The following is a 20,220-nucleotide window of genomic DNA, read 5'->3' on the forward strand; positions in this document are numbered from 1 at the left end:
CCTTTTTTATAGTGTATTGCCCAAAACTGGTCATAATACTCCAGCTGAGGTATAACTGTTCAACCAATTATTCCCCATGTTTTATTATTGGAATTAGTTTCTCTTTACTTGGTGTAATAATACTGGTCCGGATGATTTCATGAATGATGATTTTAGATCATTTATTCAATTTGCAAAGACCATTTTGAATCCTAATTCAGTCTTCTAAAGCCCTTGGAACCTCATCCAGCTTGGTATAAATACACTCTCTAGTCCATTATCCAAGTTGACAAAAATATTCAATACCCCTTCACTTTAAACATCCATCAGTATTGACAGGACACCACTGAAAACTGCTCTTTGACTATGGTTTTTATGCCACTTGTCCACTTATGGGAATTTCACCTAGGCCATGTCATTTCTAACTTACTTATGAGAATGTTGTGAGAGACTGTCAAAATGGTTACTAAAGTCAAACTCTTTCATATCTATGCTGCTCCCCATGTTCACTAGGCTAGTGAATGTCACAGAAGAAATTGTTAAAGAAGAAACCATAGTGGTTTGACAAAAAATGTTTTCCATGTTTGTTGTTTTTATCACTTCATTATCCTTTGGGTGCTTATGAATAGATTGTTTTGGGTTGTTTTTTTTGTTGTTGTTTTTGGGGTTGTTTTTTTAAAAGCCCATGGTTACATTAGCTACAATGATACACTGTAAAATGCTCATTATAAAATGTGCACCCTTAAAACCATTCCTCTTCTACCATCCCCTCCATGCAGGAGAGCATTCCCTTCTAGCAAATGAATTTTTTCTCCTTTCACATAATATCCATTCCATTTATTATCAGAACGAAGGAAAAATACAAATATTTTTTTCTGAGATTGGGGGCTAGGTGCAATAAAACCAGGACATTGTGGTTAAAGATTAAGATCAATGGATCTAAATTTGCATCATAAATAAAGCTACCCTGATTTCAAAAGTGCAGAGCATCTGTAGTTCCTGTTCATATCAATGAGAGGTCTGAGTGATCAACAACTGTGAATATCAAACAACTCTTGTAGTGTCCAAGTATGACTTTTGGGACCTAACTTTGGGATCTTTAAGTCTGAAAACACTAGCTGAACCCAAAGGAAAACATGGGCATTTTCCTTTCAAATTCTGCTGCAATTTTTATATGCTAAATAAATACTTGGGAATGGGTACAATTCTCATGTCATCCCTGCTCCATATGTGCTTTTCTAGTTGCATTGGTTACTTTGTTCTGCTTCTTACTTAGTAATGTTGTGTTACAAATTACAATTTAAAACAGACCTTTCATACAACTAGGTCTCTTTAATATCAAAAGCCAGTGATCCATACAATCAAATAATCAAGTAAACACTAATTTACTTATCTCACATTAGCTTTACTATTAATTCACTCTAGTCTTGTTAATGACTTTTGTTCTATTATTACTATCCTACTGATATTAAGCACAAATTGCTCTCAGATCCGCAACATCATAGACCCAGGCAAACTGTAGAAACAACAACGAAATCCATGGCTCTGGAAAGTTATGAGCTGTTTTAAACTAAAGACAAAAAGGAATCATGACATGTATTTTCCATAAATTTGTTTCTGAGAAGCTACTCAGGATTTATATTGATATAACCAAGTCCAGATTCCGGATCAAAGTTTCCATATTGTTTCAATTTATCTGATTAAAATGTTAAGTCAATTACATGGTCTGGTTAGGAATATATAATTGTGGCCAACAAAGTGCCATGGCTGGCTGGCTGAAAAGAAAGCAATGATGCAGAAGTGTCAGGTTAAGAAAGTTTTTTTTCCACTGGGCAGCTGGTAGAAAGGAGGGTGAGGTGCAGAACAGTTAAGGCATTTCAATACAGATCCAGAGGCATGATTAGGGTAAACTTCACCTTGGGTTTGTACCAAAGGCTGCCTCTACTCAATCTGTGTGTTAGTGGGTGTTTTTTAAGCCTTTGTGTGTCTGAACTATGCTAGCACAATGAATTGCCCATCTTTAAGATGGACCTTAGATTTGGAGGATGCAACATGCTTGTTTCATTCATACCACCCAAGCTTCTTGAGGAGTGTAATATTCCTCACCAAAAACCCATTCTGAAACTGTACGGTTTGTATTATGTGAGCCAAGATTTAGGGTGATTGGATTTGGGGATTAAACAAAAAAACTCAGACAAATGAAATTCAGTTCTGGATTCAAACTTCCACAAGTCACAGGTGTCCAAATCTGGCATTGTGATATGGCCTATTATTACAGACTAGTAAAGAATGCATTTTATAATTGTCTATATTCACCGAGTTAGTCATTAAAACACCACTGTAGACTCCATCAGTTAACTTTCTGAAGCTATGGCTAGAGTACAAATAGTAAGTGTCCTGTAAAAAAAAGAATGATCTTGATTTTGATCATAGGGATAACTAAGTGGAGTCACAAACATTTGTTTTGCATTTTGTAATGCTGCACTTTCCAATCTAAGAGTAGCCCAGCTGGCATTGTCAACCCATACAACCCACGGTGATGACATTTGCATTAATGGTCAGTTTAGAGATTTTCAAATGGTTCTAGGGCACATTTCATTTCTGTCCTACCTTCCTTTATGTTGGCAGAATTATTAGGAAAATGGCCACCTGATTACCTAGTTTCTCTGCATGTGTTTGTCTGGATCTGTGCCCACGCACAATATACACTCACATTTAAAAAGCAACACACAGGTGGTATCACAAGACTGGTGTCCCTGGACACACAGTTTCAGAGCCTACAGAGCCTATGCAGTTCTAGTTTCTGGAACGGGACAGAATAGTATGTTAAGTATTTCTCTTTATAAATGTAAGTGACTGTATGGGGACTCAGGGTTGGGTATTATGTAACAGAGTTTCTGCTGGCATAGCTGAATAGGCAATGCTCTAATGAGAGAAGCTTAAGACCTACGTTTCAGTCCCATCTGGGACCTCTACATATATTAAATGTATGCCTGGTAGTCCATTAGGCAATTGCTTCTCAGTCAGTAAAGGATCTTAGCCACTGCCTGGCTCCTGGAAAACAATATATTTGATAATGATTATAAGGGCTGATTACATTGCCTGAGATAAGCCTGCCTGGTTCTAACAGCTCAGCAGGTTAGGGAAGCTCCATGTGGCAGCAGTAGAGAAGCCAGTGAATTTGCTGTTACATCCTCAAGACTCCTATAGAAGACTTCATTACTTCTAATTATTGAGCTTAATATGCTTCTGTGTTTCTTGTGCCTCAATAATGTAGCTATATAAATACATTTAAAGTAAGTAGTTCAAGATTTTCCCCTTTTATTTAAATCTTCCTTAATTAAGATGCTTATAGTTCTGCAAATTACTGCAAAATGACTGACCCAGAGGTTGCTCTAAACCTTATAGATAAAAGGTAATTTACTTGAACTTCTTCTTGGCAGCTTTTTCCAAATGTATTTGGTTTAAAATCCTTTCAAAAATGCTTCTTTTGATCATTACCCTTGAATTAGACTTCTTAGTTGGTCAGAACAGAGAAATGCTATTTCATTATCTCACCGTGAATTTGTTCTTTAAAGCCAATTGTCTGCTATTTCATATCCCACTGTAAACACTATAATATCCATGGTGACATCCATATAACCATGCTGGACAGCTATGATGAAATAAAACATTTTTATTTCAAGGCAAACAGTTGCAGAAAGCAGTGTAGTTCAGAATTTGTAGTGTCATTTTGAGTGTTATTGCCTATTAGTAACAATGACAACACAACTGAAGCAGGTAATGAAGAGATGAGTATAAGCAGAGTTTGAACTCCAGCCTTGGGGCCTTTTTCTTTAAAAAAAAATGCTACGTGTAGCTATGTGAACACAGGAGTTGTGTGCACTTTGCTTTATAAGCAGCATGCACAGATCTGCACCTGACATTATTTTATTTGCAGAGCCATTCAGGCTTCCACCAAATTGTGACAGGGATGTTTCTCACACACTTCTAGGCTTACATAATTCAGAAATGGAGCTTGCCATCTGAGAAATGCATATTTCTTGAAAATAAAATAGCCACTACAAGCTCATTATTATTGTTTGTGTTGTACAACTTACACTGTAACAGCTCCCATCCTCCTCCAGAACACAGATGCATCTATCATACAAAAAAATAACCCTTCAGATGGCAACTGTAGGAGACACGAGAGAAAGAGACCTCATAGTCTCTGCACTGGCAAAGCCATTTGTGTTATTGGGGTTAACAAATCTCTGAAGGGAAATATTGACTACAGCTCTTACAATACTCTATTTACTGGTATGTCAAGCTCATGGAGCCTCTGAGAAAAACAACATCCTATGTTTTTCCTTACCAATCACCACGAAGAGTTCTGCAATATTAGTTAGTCAAAGAAAGTTGGGACTACAATAGAAAAATGAAAATCCATGAGAGAGAAGATGCAAACAGAATCTGGTTAAGATGGGTTACATAATATATATGGGGACAGCTTAGACATGTACATCTGCATTACCCACCTCAAAAGGGAAATCATGTAAATCTAACTAACTAACTTCCACTGGATGAATCACACTTTTCTGTGCTTCTTCATCAACATTTGTCTTAATGGAAGAAGACTAGGATTAGATGTAAAAATGGTGATTATCAGTAATATATTGCAGGGTGAGAAGGACATGGAGCTCTGAGGAGATCAATTCACAGGGGGAGGAAAAGCTTGAGTAAGTAGTAAAGGGAATGGAGAATCCAAGCTAAAGCCCCACACGGGCCCAATGATCTGGGCAGTTCCAGGCAGCGTTCCCTCTAAGTTGTGAGACATATGCAGCTGCGCAGGCCTGCTCAGGCTGTGTTGCCAGGTGCATCCGCACAGCCGTGCAGCTTAGAGAGAATGCAAAACTAATGGAACCAGCATCACAATTTGTCTCTTGCTTAATGGAGCGCAAGTATCAAAGCAAATATGTCATTCAGAGAAATGCAGGAAACGTCAAGTACTTGACTTTACCACAGAGCTATTAAAGGCCCACAAGAAGATATTTAAGTTGTAAAACTATTGTTACTGCACAAACTTATGAAATTTCAATCTCATGATCATGCATTTGGGAGGTAGTGGCATAGATGAACAGCAGCAAGTAAGGCATGATCAGTGTTGTGTTGTTTAATATATTTACAATGTACCCTCCCTCCTTTGAACCGTGAAAATTTATTTTATATAATATTTAAAATACTGTTTCTTCCAATGATAATTGTGGGGTTGTGTGTAACAATAATCACTGTAACAGAGCCATAGCTCTATTCAGCTGCTATGGTATATTACATATTAATCATAAATTGTATTTTTAAGGATAATGAACGGCAATGTGGTCAAACAGACAAGGTTCTTTGGGTAAATTTGCTATCTTTTATTAGACCAACTCAAATAGTTGGAAAAATTCTTCTTTGCAAGCTTTCAGGTATAAATACCCTTTGCCAGGCTGAGGAAGCATCTGCAGTTGATGTGTGCTCTTCCTGGATGGAAGGAATAGTCAAGAAGCCAGAGGCTGGTATGCATGCAAGAAAGCCAGTCATTGAAGATGTAAACTGATGACTCATGGGTGAGAGACAGGCTGGGAGGAAAGGGGGTGGGGCAGAAGGGGAATGAATGTAGCTAGTAAATAGTGGAGAGGTACCTGGGGAGTCAGATGTTAGGCAGGTTATAACGTGTCATAAATCCAACGTCTATATTTAGTCCATGATTTTTTGTATCCAGTAGGTCCATGAAGTGAAGTTGATTGGCGCATCTGTGAAAGGTGTTTTATAAGTTTCCCATGAGGATTAAAACTGAGAGATTGGAGACAGAGTGGTTTTCTTGTGAGAAATGTGCCCCCACTGGTAATTGGGTATTCTTGTCTTTGATAAATTTCCAGTGTGCGTTCATTCTGGTGCACAGTTGTTTGCTTTCTCCGACGTATTTTCCATCAGGACATTTGGTGCATTGGATGAGATATATTACATTTCTGGAGGTGCACCTGTAAGATCCAGGAATGCTGATGGTCGTGTTGTGGGGGGTAGTAATTGTGGGAGTGGTGAAGAAGTTAGCAGATTTTACATTTCTTGTCATGGCATGGTCTGAATCCATTTCCTGTGTTTTGGGCCATACGAAGCTTGCTTCTGGTAATAAGGTTAGAGAGGTTTAGTGCTTGTTTGAAGGCTAGAATGGGTGGTTCTGGGAAGATCTCTTTAAGAATTGGGTCTTCTTCTAGTATGGGTTGCAACTGTTTGAGGATTTTCCGTATAGACTCCAGGGAGGGGTGAAATATCATAACCAGTGGTATGCAATTTATGGGGGGGGTTTCTTCTGTACAATTCTTCACGCAGTATCTGGGTGGCTCTTGCAAAAGTGAGAGACCTCTCTCTCTCTGGATGAGTGTTCTTTTTGAGTGAAAGAATCAACAGTAATTCAAGCCATGGTAAATTCACAGTTCAGGACTGTTCACTCTGTGTTTGTGTGTGTGTGTGTGTGTGTGTGTGTGTGTGTACACACTCCAGATACGCCCCCCCACCCCCAAAGGATCCATGTGCTAATTAGCCTGTACTCATGACTGGATGTTCTTGTCATGAGTCCTGGGATCCTCCAAAAATTTATATGCAGATGAGGTGCAGGGCGACTTCCTCTGTCTTCACCTCATGGAGGGTGAGGCCACAATAATTATGTGCACCAGGCTAAGACAGTGGGCAACAGAGGGATTTTGAGTGAACTATATGCAATTTTGTGGTTCACCGTGACTTGAAAAAGAGTTAGAATCACAGCACCAGATATGATCATCAAGTCTGGTCCCCTGCCACAGGCAGGAAGTTTTGGGCTCAGATGACCTCAGCATGGTGCCTGTCCAGCCTCATTTTGAACACCTCCAAGGAGGGCAACTGCACCACCTCTGCTGGGAGTATGTTCCAGATTCTGGTGACCCTTACAGCAAAGTTTTTCCTTATATTCAACCTGAATTTATCCTCTATTAGTTTACGCCCATTGGTCCTCATCCTCCCTTGAGATGCCCTCCTGAATAGTTGCTCTCCTAGTTCTTGATGCTCCCCCATGAGGTACTTGCAGGCAGCTATCAAGTCACCTCTCAGTCTTCTCTTCCTCAGGTTGAACAGGCCTAGTTCCCGGAGTCTCTCCTCACAGGGCCTACCCTCCATGCCCTTAATCAAAAAGGTGGCCCTTCTTTGTATTCTCTCAAGTTTATTCATGTCCTTCTTGAAGTGCAAGGCCCAGAACTGGCCATAGTACTCCAGCTGAGGCCTCACCAATGCTGAATAGACAGGGAGGAGTACCTCTCTGGATCTATTGGCCACACAGTGGCTGATGCATATTGGCCCTTTTGGCAGCTTTGTCACACTGTTGGGTCATATTCATCCTCCAGTTGATCATGATCCCCAGGTCTTGTTCAGATGCATCAGCCACTAGGCCACCATCCATTATATAGTTGTGGTGAGGGTTCTTACTACCCAGGTGAAGGACCTTGCACTTCTTCCTGTTAAAGCTCATTGGATTTCATTCTGCCCATAAGTTGAGTCTGTCAAGGTCCTCCTGGATCTTTGCCCTATCCTCTGGTGTGCCTGCATTTCTCCCCAGCTTGGTATCATCTGCATACTTAATCATTGTGCTTTCTACCCCTTCATCCAAATCATTAAGAAAAATATTGAATAGCATGGGTCCAAGCACCGATCCTTGGGGTATGCCATTGGGGACAGCCCTCCAGGATGAGGCCATCCCATTGAGCATCACTCTCTGGAAGAAGCCTCTGAGCCAGTTGTCCACCCACCTCACTGTAGACTGGTCCAGTTAGTGGCAAGGGGGTCTGCACTTAATAGGTACTACCATATATGTGTGTTCAGATGGGCTGCACTGACCTATCATTCTGGTACAATTCCATTAGCATCCAGCCTTTTTTACTAAGATCAAATGTAGCATTTTTGGCACTAGGGAGAGGATGTCAGGGCTGGCTCTGGCCCTCCTGATGCTGGCCAGGTACTGCAGTACCATACCATGCCCAATGCCAGTTCCCTTGGAGGGAACACTTGCCCATTCTTTTTAGAACTTGGACACACAGACACTCTAAAAGGTTCCCATCAAAACGTTTGCCCAATATGGGCCATGTGCTCAGTGTTGGCTGTATTTAACCAGCTTCATAGTTGATTTCCATTGCTGAACACATGATGCTTTTGGCAACAGTTTGATGATAGATAATGCATTTAGTGAAATTTCCTTCTATTTGATTATAAGACAAGGGGCTTTTTCCCCCCATACTAATTAGGAGGTGGAACCTAGCCTCGTATTCAAGGAAAATATGGTCATTCAGTTTCTAACTGTGTTGGTTTCAGAACCCTTGAATATGCGAGTACTCTAGCCCCCAAACCAAGTAATCTTTTGGTGGGCCTTTGGGCTAGCATTGTGGCCCTTCAAGCCCTCATCTATAGCTTTCTGCCTTTGACTACATGTACCTGAATCCTTCTCTACTTTGGCATGACCAATCCTATGGTGGTGTGCACCACTAAGCAAATGCATGAAATAAAAACCAGTAAGTCTCACAACCTCTGAGATAACTTTCACTTCCTCCTTTCCCTTCTACATGTATAACCACAAGTTTGCCCCATGGGCTGAACTACTGCAACTTCATCCACTCTACCCCTCTGACTGCATTCCTCAAATCTATCTAGTATATTGTTACTAAAATTAAGTTACCGGCTACTTAATATATTATTCGCCACTCCTTGAAACCTTGAATGACTTCTATTTAATGACACTAGAACTTTCAAACCCACATCATCTTTACATTCAAATCCTTACTTAACTCTTGCTTTCCTCCAGCTAGTTTCTCTATTCTCCTCATTTCTCTCACTTATGAGGTACATACCCAAGTCTGCTCTCACAGGGTACGTGCAGGAGTTATATTTAGATCAATTTAACCAGGGTGAGATCAATCTAAATGCCCAATTGTACAGGTGAGGTGCATTAGCTTAGACAGAGATTGGGCTAGCTTCACATAAGAAAAGGTTAACTTGATCTCCAAAACACCTGCATGTGTTTGCAGCACAGCCCTGGAGCTGGGAAAGCCCAGTTCCTTGCCCCAGCCCCAGGGCTCAACTATTTCCACCTCCCAACCCTTACTGGACTATTGTTAGCCCCCTGACCCCTCCGCCCCACTTGGCAACACCCTCCCCTCCCAAAGATCTGCCCTCCCCCACATGGACCTGCTAGCTGCCTCTCCCTATTTTGCCCTCTCTTTTACCACCCTATTATACCAGGCTTCCTATGCAGGAGCAGTGAATGGCTACATGCACTGTTCCCAGTAGCAGCAAATTCCTTCATATGCAGACTTCTGGTCTAGGGATATGCAATTTAAAGTAAGCCACCTACCCCTAGATGTGGTGCAGCAAACACTTTTTTTTGCAGCAAGTGGTGGATTCGGTGCCTGATCCCAGCATCCAGCACTGGGCAGGGGCAGAACTGGCCCCCAGGGTCCAATCCCAGTGTGGGAGGCTGAGAGGGTACAGCACCAGGCCCTTGGAACCTGATTACAATGCAAGAGGAGCAAAAGGGGATGGTGCCATCCCACTCCCCAGGATCCAATCCTGGTGCTCAGGTGAGATTTGGGGTGGGGGGGGTGGCATTGGACCCCTGGAACCCAATCCCAGTGTGTGAGGGGTGGCAGTTCCAGGCCCCTAGATCTCAATCCTAGCACACAGGCAGGGAGGGGGTAGTGCTGTCCCCAGGACCTAATCCAGCCTGTAAATTGGCTCCACACCACTCATCTAGCCCAGAGAGCCAAAACGCAAGCAGCACTGCTTTAAGGCATGGAACATCTTCCCTTATACTGTGCATCTTCCTTTAACCATTCTCTCTAAGACTCATTTCTCTTGCATCAGGAAAGGCATATTTTAATGAATTTGAAAATAAATAAAATGAGTAATTTTAGACAGTCTTCCTCCTCAGCCAAGGAGGTAAGGGAGCTAAGGGCCTATAGGGCTACATTATTATTATTCCATAGCCCTCATTCAGGGGGCACCAGATTCAATGAAAAGGCCACACTGAATGAAATGTAATGCTAACATCATGACACACAATAGCATTAAAAAAAAAAATCAGTGTCTTTTTTCTGTCACTATAACTTGATTAGAATTTTTAAAAAGTGAACAGTCTCTATTGTAAGGACACCCTCTTTCATTGTATTTTTTTGGTCTAAGACCTTCTCCAACTCCAGCCTATCTGCTGTAAAGAAACACTAAATAGAGTTACACAAGAACCAACAAGATATATGCATAACACTGGAAAACCTTCTTCAGCTTTCACTTTGCCAACCCTTGTTCTCGTTCTCCGCCCACTTTCTCTTTGCTTATTTTCATGTTATATCTCATTTCAGCCATAAACTCTCCCAAGGGCAAGGACCTTTCCTTTCACTTGTGTGTAAAGTGTCATATGCATCTATACCACTATATGACAGATCAATGCATAATAAGCCAAATTTCTGGGAAAAAACCCCACAGACATTGTTGGAGCTTGGAGGGTGAGATGGCTTATTACAAAAAAGCCTTCACACAATAAAGCTCTAACTCCCAGAGAGAATTCTGCATAGAGAGGACATGCAATGGGGACCCTTATTCTATTCTGCATGATGAATGCAAACATTTTTCTTGTGCTCCTATTTGAATGTAATGCACAAATGCTTGCTCACCAGCATATCACCCACCAGATGGTACACTTCTGCTGTGCTTTGTTTTTTTCCACTGGACATACAATTTCCTCACTCAACTTACAAATCTCATGTATTGTTCTATCCAAGTCAGGATTTCTTGCCTCTCCCATCTAAGCTTACCTAGAGTTTCAGTTAAAAATTATCACTGACTTTTTATTTTTAAAAAGTACAACACTGGGAAGAGAATCACATTTAGCAAAATGCGTATGAAGACACTAGGTGACAATCAGATTTACAGAAGGCTAGTTATGGTGTACTTAACTAGTAAAAACTATTTCATCAAGCATCTCTACTGCTACTGCAATTTAGTTATATGCATATATGCCAAGTATCTGAGTAGCAACAGTCCTAACTCAAGCACCTTGATTAACTGGGATCTAACTAACCCATTGCTACTTTTGGAGTTAGAAAGCAACTCTCATGACTACATCACAATTAGAGATTGGCATAAGCCACATTTAAGAGTTGTCACTGAATAATGTAGAGATGCTGATCCTAGACCAGTATATAAACAGTCTGATTGCCAGGCTGCATCTGCTTTTTCCTAAAGGGATTCAGATCGAGTCCAAATTCAAGCACATACAGAATCACAACAGGCCAAATGTATCCCCAAAAAATTCACTTTGTAATCAACTCTGAAACTCAGTTTACTGCCAAAAAGTAATAATAAAATAAGGGAAGGCAGGCCTGTCACACTCCACCTATGCTGATTTTATTTTACTTATTACCATATTGACCATGCCTCTCCATCCATGTCTAACACATGCATAGATGCATCTGGAGATAAATCTGTCATGTTTGTAAAATTCATGAAAAAAAAAATTACAGGGGTAAAGGATCAGGTGGGAGCAGCAGGAACAGTAACTTCACATAATGCCACCCTGCTGCCCCTAGGGCTAGACAAAAGGGGCAGTGTTGTGGGAGCTATAATAAATAAGATGGCTTCTCTCTGCATAGCCTCCTAGATACCATATGAAACCTTTACAGCACACAGCATAGATAAAAAGTAAGTAAATGGTTAAAACCTCCAAGTTAAACTTGTGGTCAACAAGAAGCCGCTACAGTGCCAGTACAACAATGTCTTAAGAACTGCTCACTACCAGAGAGCAATAGCCTACAGGCAGAAGTTACACATTTATGTGAAACATTTTTGCCTCAGACTCATTTCTCTAGTGTAATTATTAAGTGTTTCTCAGCTAGAGTAGATATCTCAGTTTATCTAGGCAAAGCAGATAGGACTGATACCACACTTTTTTTTTTCAATAACTACAAACCAATCATGTACCAAAGAAAATATTTTGCCAAAAAAAACAGACATGTCAAATGAGATGGAATAAATAAGAGCTACACACTAATGCTTTTATGCAATATATTAAGTTGACAACATTTGATTGAAAGTTCCTGATATAAAGACACAAATAAGCATAATATGGTAGCACCAATTAATCAATCTCCGTTCAAAGAGGAAACACTCAAGGAAGCTAATCTGTAAGGCAGGGGAATCTAGCAGAGTCATAATTAAAAGTAAATGGAGAAAGAAAATAAGGCACAAAACAGATCAGGAAGATATCCTAATATTTTTTCCTTTGAAACTTCAAATTCTAAAAAAATAACTTCAGCAATATTAAACAGTATGACTCTTTGTAATAAGATGTTAGAAGCATTGATGCAAGTTTGAGTGCAACTTTAGAATGAAAAGTCTTTTAGATTTGATTTCTCACCTTAGTTCTTTTGGTCCCTGGTTCTGCAAGCTGCTCTACATAAATTACTGCTGCATCTTGTGTGAAACCCCACTAACTAGATATGTGTACATGACATACATCAGTAATCAGTCACATCTATGGAGGTTAAGACAGTATTGGACTCTGACAGTAGTTAGAAACAAAGCCTGTCAGGCTAGAAATAGACTTTGGAAAATGAAGTGAATCAGCTGTGCAGAGCTCTGTCCTGGCACAGCTGATCCACTTCATTGGGCAAAACACACATTGCCTGTTGATCCTGTGGGACACCAGGCAATGTGTTTCTGCTTAGAGGCATACTCTGGGAATCTCCAGGGTGCCTCTCTGTAAATGGGGATACCCTAACTTTCGCCACTTACAGAAGTGGGCCTCAGAGATTCCTGGGGGCCTCTCTCTAAGTGGGAAAAGCCAGGCAAGCACTCCCCATGAAGGACTGGGCCCCTCAAGCCCTGGAATTCCCAGGTCATGTAGGCTCAGCCGCTGAAGCCCTGGGAGCACCAGCAAATAGATGTTTGCCACAACAGAAAAGCACCAATTATTACTTTGTCACAGCCACAAATTTGGTTGTTTGTGGCACAACAGATGTTATGGACTTACATTTGCTTTTGCTTTGTGCTACTATAAAAAGCATGGAGACACAAAAATGATATATACGTTTCCATCTTTAGAGTAATTAGTGAAGGACAGTTTCCCCATTTATTACTGCAGCCAGAACCAGGTGGTGAAGAATCTCAGAAACCTATTTCAGTTCTATACAAAGAATGGTCACAACCACACAACTCTTTTAGATCATGTCTTCTTGGGACTGTAGCAGGCATCTGCATCCCCACAGCTGGCTCAAGAGAAACAAGATTATAATCTACTGAACTGCTACATGAGGACACAACACCACACGCCAAGAAACCTTGCCGCTTGAATCTGTCAGGTGCAGAAAACTTGCACAAGATAAAGCACAATATTGCCTTTTACTTGATTTTACAATTACAAAATTTAAATAGGAAAAGTTTATTTTTTGTAGTATCCTGTTCAGCCTGTGAAACTTTGAATCCTTTTTTATGAACATATTCCATCTCCTCTGAACTAAGAGCAACTTGCAAGGATCCTTACCACTTCAGAGGAACAAACCCAGGCACAATATAGCTGCTTTAGGAGCACAGCTGTTTATAAATTTGGCAGTGACAAGGCCAGCTTCAGAAAGGTCTGCTAAGAAAGATTTCCCATAATACCTTGTAGCAGAGAGAGAGAAGCGAGTTACTAATTTACATATACACGTTACAGTTGTAACTAGCGCCAATCAAGTTGGTTTTTGTGTTTTGGGGTGCGGGTTTTTTTAACCTTTTTATTAAAACAAAATTTCCGATGGGCTACTCTGCCTTACTCATACATCTCTTCTAGTGACTTGTTCTCACCAGCTTTAGAAACATTAGTCTATCCATTTAAATCTTGTAATAAGAATACAACAAAGAATTGAAACCTTACTTCCTGGGTTCAGTCACTAGATGTGGGGCAGGATTACAAAGGTTAATAATACTAGAGCTGCTTGGAAACTTTTGGAATGTCAAAAAGTTCCGAGTTTTTACCCAAAGGTTTTCTGGGAAAATTCAAAATTTTCATAGAAGCAGGCACTTTATATGAAATGTTTTTATTTAATTTAAAAATGTAGTTTTGCACTGCAAATCTGGTTTCAAAAGACAGTATATCTTGAATCCCATTCAATATCTCTTGAATGTTGTATTGAATAATTATTCATATCCTGTCCTGTATCCAGAAGAATCCCAGAGGACAATCTGAACTCTAGTAACAAGTGATATATGACTGAGACAGAGGGCAACTCCCAGGGCCTGGTCACAGTACCAGCCGGCCCACCTGTCTAGGGCAGTCTGTCCAGTCTCTCCTGCCATGCCTTGTTGTTAAGAAACTGGTTGTAAAACTGTAGGAGGCTGCCCATTTAAGACCCTGATGCCTAGCTGTGTACACGTGACTCCAACCTTCCTTAACACAAGTCCCATGCCTTGCAGATGTCATCCTTGAGTTGCTCTATGCTCCGGCTTGAGGCCAGTCCAAACTCAGCCCCTTGCTAGGCCTCATACATTTATCCTTTCTCTCTGGCCTAACAGACCTCATTCACACCACCCACTCTCACCAGGGCTCTCACACTCTGCCCACTCTCACTGGGCCACACTCAATCTGCCCTGCTACCTTGATCAGTTCCTACAGGACACCAGGCTTGCCTACTCACACTCCTTGGTTAGCCAGCGTGTAGCCTCTCAGGCCCTCATCTGTATGGTGACCAGCCAATTTGCCTTGCCCTGAGCAGAGTTCTGACTTGAGCCCCTCTCTGAGCGACTCTTCACTCTCACTCCCTGATTAGGGCCAATTACTCGCCCACTCAACCTCAGGCTTACTTGCTGCCTCAGGCATCCGGGGACTTACCTGGGCCTAACTGCCCCTTTCATGGGTCTTCCCTCCACACTACTATGACTGCGCCCTCACTGGGACCAACTCCACTACAGCACCTTCACTGGGGCCAACAACACTGCAACTCCCCTTGCTGGGTACACTGGGGTCTTGCACCCCTTGGGCTCAGGTGCCTCCTCACAGGTGACTGGCCCCCTACTTTTAGTTGGTTCCTCCACTGGGACCCACAACACTACCACTGCTCCTCCTTGGGGCCACCAGGGCCTCATGCCCCAACATGAGGCACAGTTTTCTGTCTTACCCAGGACCAAGCAGGCCTACCTGCCCTGGTCTTGTCCCTATTGGGCTATATGTTGTTCCTGGGCTACTCTACCTCCTAGGCCTTCTATGGTATCCTCCTTCTGCTGGCTACCACCTTCATAGCAGCATGCATGCTAACTAACTCCTACCCTCTTTCAACTGTGATGTCCTTCCCTTCAAGAGGACCTTTGGCTTATTTGAGGCCTTGGCCCCATCTCCAGGCCAGTCAGGGTGCCAGATGACTCTCGTATCCCTGGCCTGCCCCTTGTGGTGGGTGCAATTGCTCTTCAGCTTTTTGGCCTTTACCTTGACCAGTCGAGGGATCAGAGAGCTAGCCTAGCAGCTGCTGCCCTCCATGGACAACAGGGGTGCCCTTCTAGGCCCCACCATATGGCCATCTCCCATTACGCTTGCTTAGAGCCCCAAACATCTTAAAGGAGAAGCTCTCCTCTCAACTGGGCTGACCTGAGACCTAGGCCTTGCCCCTGCCAGCTCTAATCAGGGACTTGCCTAGGCCCTTTGTAGTCCTACAAGCTGTTAGCGCCCCTTGCTAGGCTGAGCTTTGCTGTCTCTAGGCCTCAGCCTTCTTCCTGGGGCTCGAGACCCCACTGGGCCCATAGGAATCTCCTGCCATCCCCATAGTTCCTCACTTACCTCCAAGGTGTTCCATGAGCATCAGCTCAGCTGGGTGTTGTTGCACATTTGGCTGTTTACAGCAAACTGCTGCCTCAGCCCTGAGAGCCTGAATCTAAAACAGCCACCTTATCGGGGCTGGTCTGCACCTGCCAGCTGTCTGCTCTCAGCCCTTCAAGTAGTGGGCACCAAAGGTGCTCCACCACACACCTTTCCCCTTAAAATGGCTTCCATGGGGGTGGGGGAGGGAGGAGAGAAAAAGGGAATCTCCCTGCTGCTCAACATGCAGGCTCCTCTGTAACCTGCAACAGCTCACTAAGTGGCGAGCGCCCTGATGGTGTTCCACCACAAATGAAGAACTCACCATAAGAGTGTTGTTGCAACTGTTAATGCAAAACACAACCATGTCTGGATTTGAAGAAAGATCTGACAGAACTGCCCATAAGCCATCTGAAACTGAAGCAGAATGCATTTACCTGTGTTGATATAGGATCGAGTTGGGAGGAGCAGTACTCCTCACTGAAAAAATGCTGTGAGGTATTTAGGACCTTTCATAATTCTATACGTTCAGCTGCGTGCCTGTTTGCTAGGGTCTAGGATATTCTCCCAAACATGCAATCCTGGCACTGGCTTCAGAAAGCAATTGTAACAACTAGATACTAACATAGTAATAAGTAGCTGTTTTAGCCTGTGCCTCAATAATCATGATAGTTGTGAATTCAAACATCCTGGCCTTTTGGCAGGCACAGATCTGATAATATGCCCCCTACTGACTTCAAATAGCTGACAGCCAGATCCTAAAAGGGGGTATCTTCATCTGCACTTGGCCCTTGAATGCTGTAGCTAAGTATTTACGCAGGTCTGACTAAGAAGAAAGGGTGCTCTGACTGAATGTGGGATTCCCTCAATATTGCCTATCCAAGTACTGATCCAGCTTCACCCTTGTTTAGTTTATGAGATCCCAACTTGAGATTGTATGGCTGCAGGCTATAATTCAAGTAGACTGCTGCTTTTATATTTACTCTGAGTATTCCTTTGGTACAAGGGAGAAGAAAGTGAACAGGTGGTGAATGTCCCAAGAGTGAGTACAACAAACAATTCACTTGTGACAACCTTTCCTTCACTCACTATTGGAAATGGAGTTGCTTAATGAGGGTTACATTTCTCTAAGGAGTTTTTCTGCCTCATTTCTTGGAGCATTTTAGGTTGTTCAATGAAGAATAAAACCTAGGCCTAAATTTTGAACTAGTTTTCCCATTTCTTTGCCTGTTGTTTTAGTTTACAGTAATAGCTCTTTTAAGGGTTTTGTGTGGTATTTTATGGTTGAATATGGGTGACTAACTTTCTTTTGCTGAGAACATTACTTGCTTCTGGCTTCTCTGTGGTGATGAAGGTAGAGAAAAAGTAGTTTTGTTTTCTGCTTTAGCTGTAATGATATTTTACTCCAAGCTGCTGTGGACTGGTCTGCAAGTCACTGTCCCAATGGGTTTTAAAATGCAGAAGCTGCAAGAAAGGTAATAGAAAGTTTTGGTAATTATGAATTTTAAATGTTCTTCTAGCCTGGTTCAAAGGAATTCCTTTGAAACGGGAAGGTCTAGAGCTGTAGTTTTGGTAACAAGGAATTGCTTTTAGTTTGATTTTACAACTGTAACTGTAATGACTGGATATAAATGACAGAGACACTACACAAAGGGAGCTCCAAAGTAATATTCTTCTCAGTATGCCAAAACAAATAATCCTGGGGACAAAGAAAATTAATTTGGAGCTAATGAAGAGGGGCTACAAAGAGGGTAAGCAGTTTGCAGGTCAGTTTGCCCCACCCCCCCTTTTGAGAGGAGAGCCTTTCAGCCTGGCATGAGGAAGCAGGGAAAAGGGAACTTTTGGGGGCTAATGAGCAAGAAACAGTCCAACTTCCAGGTGAGTTTGCTAGGGAAGATATGCTTGGAAGAAGGGCAGTAAGAGAGAAGAGGCAGATTAAGAGACCCAGGGAAATGGCTGGAGGATGTTGCAGTGCCAGAGCTACTACCTCTGCTTACACCTGTGAAGTTTCTGTCTAGACAGGACTGCTCACCATCGAGGCTTCCATCCAAGTCTGGGTTTGGCACTGTGGGGACTGCAGCTTGCAGGTTCCTTCCAGTGACAGCCGTGTCAGGGGATGCCCATGTTGTGATCGATGCCTCCTGATGGTGTCTCTCAGGGAACAGGCAACTACACAGGAGGACGCGGTGAGGCTCCAAAGCATCCTCTGCCATGAGTTCATCGATTTGATTCTGGAAGAGACCTCCAGGATTGTGCAGGAAGAACTGCCAGAGGCAGTGCTTGAAAAGAGAAAAGACATGGACTCCCAGGAAGGTGAAAGCTGGAAGCTTGTGACCTCTGGCAGAAAGCAGAAGTCTTCACCTCCACCTGCAGCAGTTTGTCTGGAGAATGGATATGCAGCCATGCAGCAGAGAGGGAAGAGCATGTTCCATTTGTGGAGGAGGACAGACCAGGTCTCCCCAAGGTGGGAAGGATTGAGATCACCACCACCAAGAATAAGTGATGGGTGGCGGTGGTTGGAGACTCCCTTCTACAGGCGATGAAGGGAGTCATTTGCCTACCTGACTTGCTGTCTCAGGAAGTCTGCTGCTTGCCTGGAGCCCAGATCCAGGATGTCACAGAGGGATTACCAAGACTCATCTAGGCCTCTGACTAGTACCCCATGCTGCTCATCCATATGGGCACCAAATCATACTGCCAGGGGAGACCCTGAGTGAATCAAATGTGACTATAGGCATCCAGGAGCAAGAGTGATGGGTCCTGGGGCTCAGATCATGTTCTCTTTGATCCTTCAAGTCAAAGTAAAGGACATGGGCAGGAGCAGGTGTATCCTGCAGATCAATACTTGACTGCACAGGTGGGGTCTGCAGCAGGGATTTGGCTTCTTTTTGACCCTGGGATGTTGTTGTAAGAATTAAGGATTGCTGGGAAAAGAAGGGATCCACCTGGCAAAGAGAGGGAAGAGCATCTTTGCAGGCAGGCTCAATAACCTAGTGAGGAGGACTTTAAACTAGTTCACCAAGGGATGTAGACCAAAGCCATGAGGTAAGTGGGGAAGTGGGAGACCTGGAGGAAGAGCAAGCAGGAGAGGGCAACAGGAGAGGTGTTCTCATACTTCCTGAAAAATCAGGGCAATCAATTAGTTACTCCAGGTGCCTGTACACAAATGCACAGAGCCTGGGAAATAAGCAGGAAGAGCTAAAAGTCCTTGCACAGTGACAGCACTATGATGTGATTAGAATAACAGAGACTTGGTGGGAGCTCATATGACTGGAGCACTGTCATGGATGGGTACAAACTGTTCAGGAAGGATGGGCAAGGAAGAAGGAAGAGAAGAAGTTGCCCTTTATGAAAAAGAACCATATGACTGCTCAGAGCTCCAGTATGAAACTGGAGATAGGCATGTTGAAAGTCTCTGGGTTCCAGTACAGGATGGGTGCTGACCGTCTGGGCAGCAGCTCTGCAGAAAAAGATTTTGTGGGGGGGTTACTGTGGACAGTAAACTGAATACAAGCCAATATTGTGCCCTTGTTGCAAAGAAGGCTAATGGCATACTGGACTGCATTGGTAGGAGGGTTGCCAGCAGGTCAAGCAAAGTGATTATACCCCTCTATTCAGCACTGGTGAGGCCACATCTGGCATACTGTGTTCAGTTTTGGCCCCCCCCACTACGGAAAGGATGTGGACAAATTGGAGTGAGTCCAGTGGAGGGCAACAAAAATGGTGAAGGGGCAAGGGGACATGACTTAAAAGGAAAGAACTGGGCTTATTTAGTTTAGAGATGAGAAGACTGAGAGGGGATTCAATAACAGCCTTCAGCTACCTGAACCAGGGTTCGAAAGAAGATGGAGCTAGACTGTTCTCAGTGGTGGCAGATGACAGAACAAGGAGCAACAGTCTCAAGTTGCAGCAAGGGAAGTTTAGGTTAGATATTAGGAAGAATTTTCTTACTAGGAGGGTAGTAAAACACTGGAACAGGTTACCCAGAGAGATTTTGGAATTTCCATCCTTGGAAGTTTTTAAGACCCAGCTAGACAAAGCTTTGGCTGGGATGATCTAGTTGGGGATGTGTTAAGTTCCTTACTCAACAAAGTATACTGAGATTTACTTTTCTCCAGGCCCAATAGGCTGTTTTATTAAGAAATAAACACCTAACTGGGAAGATAAAAGTAACTCTGGAACAACAGAGGGCGCAGTTCTAGCTCTCAAGCTCCATCCCATAATAAGGACTAACAATTTAACCCTCTAATTGCCCAATTACTACAGGATAGTCCTGCCTTGAGCAAGGGGTTGGACTAGTTGCTAGATGACCTCCTGAGCAGCGTTCCCTCTAAATTGTGTGGTGTGCACGGCCACACAGGTGCTCCTGGCAGTGCAGCATGAGC

This window comes from Alligator sinensis, unplaced genomic scaffold, assembly GCF_000455745.1.
Source record: "Alligator sinensis unplaced genomic scaffold, ASM45574v1 scaffold596_1, whole genome shotgun sequence".
In the NCBI taxonomy this organism is placed as follows: Eukaryota; Metazoa; Chordata; order Crocodylia; family Alligatoridae; genus Alligator; species Alligator sinensis.